Genomic DNA, 7387 nt, shown 5'->3' with positions numbered 1-7387 from the left:
ATGGGAAACATTTGAAAGTTTAGGGATAAACCTTGAAAACACCTGGAATTTTACAGAAGGCCATGCAAATGTTCAATTTGAGTATATAGGAACTTTCAGCCTCTTATTGCATCTCACTGCAGTGGTCTACTTGGACATATGAAGCATCTTTGCCAACCACTTCTGAGGTATAATGTTTGTGGTACTGAGTTGCATCATAGGCAAAATTCTACCTTCCTGTTCTATAGTTTGAAATAGTTCTTTTTCTTCAGTTGCTCTCCTACATAATGTAGCATTTCCATGACATCAATTCTATCTTTAGAGAGAATGTAAACCTTCCTAAAGGAACTAGAATCAGTTCTTAAGCCTTAGTTAGCTATAAGCATGATCCAAGCAGAGACAGTAACTCCCTCATGAGTGAGCCTTAGTTTTGACTTAGAGATTTTGGCTCTGCAGGAGACATTTCTGTGCCTGTGTTCAAGCCGTCCAAAGCTTCCCTGATGAGATTGATAGAAAAGGCATTGGCTTGCATCAATTGTGATGATAGGTTTTAGGACTGGACTGAGATCAGAAATTCATTTTACAGACCACTGAACAATTGCTAAATGCCTGCTCACCTCAGTTTCCAACCATTTACTAATAATGTTAGTTCTGGGGTGGATTTTTATAAATGCTGATCCAGTAATACATGGCTAAGAGTTTAAATTATTGGGGGGGGGGGTTGGTAAGATTTTGATTTAATTTATAATGTCATTGCCTTTTGTTGTTTATATACAATTTATTTATGGCATAGTTTTCTATTCATTAAAGCAGCAAATTCACATATCTTAGTTCTGAGTATCATCTTAAAATAAGGCATTTATAAGGAATTTAGCTACGATGGAAATACAAATGTACTCACCATAACTTTTTTGTCTTTACATCTCTGGTATTTCTTCCAATATGTGTTTAGACTTTAAAAGCCAATCATTTCATTCTAGGACTAAATAGCTACTATTACATATAACATCATAAATAAGTCATATTATTAAATCATTATCATTAAAATTACTAGTGTTATATGCAAAAATTCATGCTCTACGTTAATTGAATGTATTTGCTTGGATAGCAGTTCAGAGTGGTAAACTGTTTCAGTTACCTCTGTTCCTTCAGGACATCATAAATCATGGACAAGACCAGCTGAAAAAAACTCGAGGAGAATAACAAGTATACCAGGAAGTTTGCTGGGGCACTTTAGGACAACAGAAGGCATTTAATAACAGGAGAATTCACAGATGGTAAAGTATGTATAAAAGAAAAAGAAGTATGCGTATGTGCTATGATTCATGGTTTTAGTTGACAAAGATTTAATTTAAAATTCTAAAAGTAAAGAGAGTTGTTGGCTATTGGATCTAATATGGTAAGGGGTAGACGAGTTTCTTTTGCTACTGGAATTAAGGCATAAAGGAGGATCAGAAATATTCATATTGTTTTTTATTTTTCAGGTTTTATAATATTTTTCTTTATTTTCAAGATTGTAATATAATTCCATCTTTTCTTCTTTTCCTCACTGAGAACTCTCCTATATACTCCCTATTGCTCCCTTTNTTTTTAAATTTTTCATTAGATATTTTCTTCATTTACATTTCAAATTCTATCCTCTTTCCTAGTTTCCTCTCTTAAAGTCCCCTATAACCCTCCCCAGGCCCTGTTCCCCAAACCACCCATTCCCACTTCACTTTCTGGCTCTAGCATTCCCCTGTACTGGGGCATATGCTCTTCACAAGACCAAGAACCTCTCCTCCCATTGATGGCTGACTAGGCCATCCTCTGCTACATATGCAACTAGAGACACAAGCTCTGGGAGAGGGGGGTCCTGGTTAGTTCATACCGTTGTTCTTCCTATAGGGTTGCAGACCCCTTTAGCTCCTTGGGGCCCCCAATGAAGGAGCTAGAGAAATATTAACATTTTTACCATTCTCAAACAAGGAGACTCTTTTCTGGCTCTACTAGAGGGTCTCTGTCAGTGATAACCAATAGTGCAAGATTCCACCTTCATAGTGTCTAGAACAGCATGACAAAAGTATTGCTCACACTATTTGTCAAGACTACCAGAACATTCTCTGCCTTTAGTTCTAACTGATTATCTCTAGGTCTCACATCCATCTTTGAATCTAAAAAATATTTTTTAGTGCGTAAGAACTGCCCAAGAAAAAATAATGCAGAGAAAGCTCTAAGATACTAGGATGGATTTATGTGCCTGGGAGCCATAACCAGGAAATATTTCAATATTATGAAGGCAATCTTATATTTGTGATATGACTTATTAACACTTTAAGGTGAAGATAATCCAGTTATCAGCCCTCTAAATGTTGGAATTGTAGGCACACACTCTATGCCTCGCAGTTTTCTCCTAATCATAAAGCCAATGACCCTTATTATGATTAAAATCATTTTTTAAATTCACAAGTCAAGTTGAAACTTAAATTTCCATAGGAAATTTTCTGATTTTCAAAACACAACTTATTTTGTACCCAAATAATCTTTATAAATTTTATTTTGATTTCTAATGTACTATTCTCCAGCTTCTATTTCTAACCTGTAAAGATTTCCCCCAGAATGGAAGAAGATGTAGAAGTCTTTTTATTTGTGGTTAAGGGGGTTTCTGATAGCTAGCTTAATGTTTAGTTACAGTAACATTAGTTTCTGACTGTGATGCTGTGACATCCTACTGGCCACAATTACCCTAGAGGTTGAGAGCTTCCATGGGATGATTCAGACAAGGACTGTAATATGGAAAGAAGACTTATAAGGCAGGTAATGCATCAGGTACAGAGGATTCGCTCTCTTCAGAGAACTTTTCCTTGCATTTTTACTATTTTCTCATCAAGGAAAAATAGGAGCAAAAACTTAACTATTTACAGAGAGCTAATGAATTCCCTTTTGTCTCCTGAACTATTAATATAGCTTTCTGATAGAATATCATCTCATTGCAATTTTCTTCCTCAATATGACAGTGAGGATTCTCTATCAGATTTAAATAAATAATATGAAGAAATAAAACTACTCTAGATTCAGACAGAGTGTATAAATTGAATAATGAATTGATGGTTAAATTAATTTCAATTTAGCTAATATTAATGAATTCTAAGGATTTTGGAATAAAATGTATTTTAAGTTGTAAATTTAGAAGTAGAAAATTTGTTTAGGCAAAACTAAATCAATATGTAGCATATGCATTGCATATTCTTATGAAGAAACTTATATTCTTTACAAAAGAACCCTCAGTTGATACACATTTTTTTTAATTTTTAATTTTAGAAAGTGATATCTTTAAATGTCAAATTTATTAGCATTTCATTAATTGGAGAATACACTTTGTCTTTCATTCATTTCTTTTCCAACAGAAAGCACAGTTATGTTAAGGAAAACAATTCTACTGAGTGAAACTCTCATTCCCCCTCCCCTGCCAAGCAGCCATTATTATTATTATCATTATTATTATTATTATTATTATTATTAATTTATTTTTGCAGAGTTTTGTGGAATTGGTAGACGAGTTTGGGACAACTCCAGTGTCTAGTCCTGCTAGGCCATGTGTCAAGATTTAAGGATTGGCACGACATCAATCCTGCCCCTGTTAACAAAGCCAGCAGGGCATGGGCATAGGGATCTACGTGTGTTGATGGCTGCTCTGGGCATTGGCTTGTTTGCATAATAGTGTACATATTGTCACATTCTTCATGTGAGGAAGGTCCTTTCTGCAAATCTTAATGACTCTATAATTATCACAGACAGCACAAGTCTAGGAGACAAGGGCTATTTCTCAGCAAAATGGTACAACTCTGTGATCTTCAGGATAGCCCTTAAGGCTGTGGAAAAGAACTCTGAAACCATGAGTCTGAAAATATGAAATTTCTCAACTATGCACAATATAAGGATGCAATATGAATTATATAAGGAAATTCTTGGATCTGAATATGAATTATATAAGGAACAGAGGGAGCTTCACTATAAGGCAGCTTGTCAGAAAGATACTAAGGAAGGAGATAAAGAGATTTAGGGAGTGGTGCTCCAAGGGCAAGATCCCACCCAGCTAAATTTTGTTTGTTTGTTTATACTTACAAGGATTGAGCCTAGGTCAGGCTGGGATAACTAATTTAGGTACAATAGGTATGATGGAATGGTAATTTCAGGGCAGCATTCCACCCAGTTGTCTGTGCTTGCTTGCTGTCTCTTCCTGTAAGAATCAAGAGGTTGGAGTTCTGGGATTCTTATTCATGGAATAATTAAAAGGGAATCTAAGGTAGTGACTGAATTGATTTATAAATTAAAAAAACAAAAACAAAAACAAAACAAAAAAACTGGGCTTGTTATCTGCAAGAGATGAGTTATCCAGAGAGTTTTTAGAATAGTAAAAAAAAAAAAAAAAAAAAAAAAAATTTCTCCAGTAGAACACAGAGACCGCTCTGAAAAGCTGTCTAGAACAGAGCACACAGAGAGAACAATCTAGAAAGCCTTCTCCAGCAGAACATAGGCAGTCAGCTTGGACCCACAATTTGATGTCAAATTGTTTGTTTTACTGCACCCAGATATCCCCTTCTTTCAGAACCCTCTCCAAGATGAGGCTGGCCCTAGGCACTACATCTAGTATATTTGCAAAGGGACAAGCATGAGAAATTTCAGTTCTGAATGTTGACTGAGTAAATCTGACACATGAAATCTTGGGTTGTGTTAATTTGAAAACTACATGTAGGATCATGTACTATCTTTCTTATTCAGTTATATAACTAAGTTGTGAATTGGTAAAAAAAAAAAAATCATCATCACTTCACATTTAAGAAGCTTTAAAATGTATCTTTTATTGTCCTGTCAGTGAGAACTACAAAATCTCTTAGATGGTAGACTGTCCTTTTTCTAAACCTATCTTAAAGGACTGCCATCCTGAGGAAGGAAACCAGCCACGTTGTTAAATTGCTGCCTGGCTTAGTGCTCTGTGAAGGAGAACGTGGCTATGAACAGCAAAGTGCCATTATGTCTTAAGTGTACACAGAGGTCATCTAAACTTGCCTTAATCTTTTCTCCATTTTCCACAGTCTGTTTAACAATCACTACCATTGACATTCATATTTTCCTCGCCTTTATTATGGCATAGTTTTCTCTGACCTCTCCAGTCTAGAATAAACCTACTATCCTGACACTACTGCAAGTTCTGGTTTACCTCTAATGCAGACAAATAATTTTGTCAAAATTTGACGAGTCATTAAAGAAAAATAATGGAAAAAGTAATCTTTTGGTTAGCAGGGTGATTTAAAAATGTTAAGAAGTCACACTAATGAGCTCACAAAATCTGCCAAATTTGAAAAAACAAAATGTATCAAACCTACTGTAGTTTGTTTATAAGATGTATATATTTGGAACACTATGGCCTTTTATAGTATTCGGCAAATTGTAGTGAATTTTAGATGTGGAGCATATTGGAATGTATTAATTAATATAGCTGACTTTTCAATATAGACTGTAGTTTACTAGAGCTCAACTGAGGAATATAAAATGCTGTAGTACACATAGAATGTTCCAAGTAGTATGGTTACCAAATGCAGTCATGAGTAAGAGTGTCTGTTAGTGGTGAGTAATTTAAATCATTGTGGATATCAGTGACATTATTTCATAAAAAGCCGGTTAGAAAGTTCACAGATTTGTACAGTCTGCTGCATTTCTGACAACTGCATTTTTGTTATGACCATATCAGAGTACTTGAGGCCATGGGATAGAATGGTTGAAAGTACTGTTCAGAGAGAAGTTTCACAAAAGCCCCAATTCTGCAACTTTTTCTTACCTGTGACCTAAGATGGCATGAGCTTTGTCTTATACTCTCAACTTTCAGTTAAGCTGTCTTCAGAAGCCAAAACCCTTTCCTAATGTATTTACTTTAGAAAACTCACCACTGCTCTCCCTCTTTGAAATATAAATCTTTTAGTTTCTAGCCAATTTTACATGTCAAGCATGTCTATCTCTAGTACCTACCTAACATATATATATATATATATATATATATATGTGTGTGTGTGTGTGTGTGTGTGTGTGTGTGTGTGTGTGTGTGTGTGTGAAATATAAAGACAGGGCTTCTACTCCATAGTCTCTGTGGGACTGGGACAGTCTGAGTAGACAGCCAATCATCATGCTTAGGGTGTTGACTCACAATAGACAGTAACCAACCAGCCAATCAGCATGCTCAGAGGGCTGAGTCACAATAGATACCAACCCTTTAATGACCCCAGTGGCTGTATACTAGTTTACCCCAGGATTTGAATAATGCTCCTGCCTTTTCTTTCAGAAGTTGAGGTTTGAGACTGTCTTTGGTTTTAAGGTGATAATCATTTTCTATACATTGCAAGTTTATGTATGTAAGGCATGGAGCCTGGGAATATAACCTCTTTCTGGAGTACTTATAGGAGTGTAACCCCAGGAAAGCTGCTCTGTTTAACTGCTATGCATAAACACATAACAATAAGACCCATCTTTTATATGACTGATATGACATTCAAACATATCTTACACTAGAGATAACCTCCAAGTTAATTAGATATCAGGACCACAGCACACAACGTGTCCAAATGATCTCAATTCAACTATACTTGCATGAAGAGATGGACACCTCTCAGGTGGACTGATATAACCTGTGGTGAATTTTGGACCTCCTGGAGAAAGCTATTGAAGAACTAATTATTGACCAAGAGAAACACTTTCTAACAGATATATAAAACCACAAACACAGAAAGAGTGAAAGCTCTGGAAAGTTTCCTGAAGAATCCTCAGCAGTGAGAGTCTTGAGTCAAATGTGTGCGTCTTCTTAGGAATATTGTATGGACTATATTACTAAAGGCAGAACATTCATGCATCCTCTGTTTCATCTAGACATGTATGGTCATGAGTAAGTTCATTTTACCTTATAGGTGAGTAATAGATTCTTGGAAATTATTTAGCATATCAGGCAAATTTTCCTCCAATTGTTGATTTGTAGACACCTATCTCCCATGTGACACCCATGCCCATGTAAGAACGATGAAGGATAAAGAAAAGTCTACAGACTGAGTAATGAACAAGAGAGGGTTTGGGCTGGTAAATAGGTTCTATATCATGATAAACCTTTTTACATATGTTTGACTTTACAGTGCTCACCATTCCTAATATCCACAAAAGCTAATAGGCACAGAGAGGATAAGTTGTCATTCAAAGATCATATACTAATGCAGTGTTACAATCCATGTAGATACCTATCAGGGTGGTTGTTCTCTGTCACTATATTCTAGGTACTGATTTTAAGTCCTTGGATGAGTATCCATATCATCCTGTTGCCTTGTAAAATCAAATAAAGTTTCTGCTGAATCTCAGAGTGAAGAGTATGAAGAATAAACTGGAATGGTGT

The sequence above is a fragment of the Mus caroli genome, chromosome 14 (assembly GCF_900094665.2).
Source record: "Mus caroli chromosome 14, CAROLI_EIJ_v1.1, whole genome shotgun sequence".
NCBI classification, from domain to species: Eukaryota; Metazoa; Chordata; class Mammalia; order Rodentia; family Muridae; genus Mus; species Mus caroli.
This window is presented reverse-complemented; position numbering follows the sequence as displayed.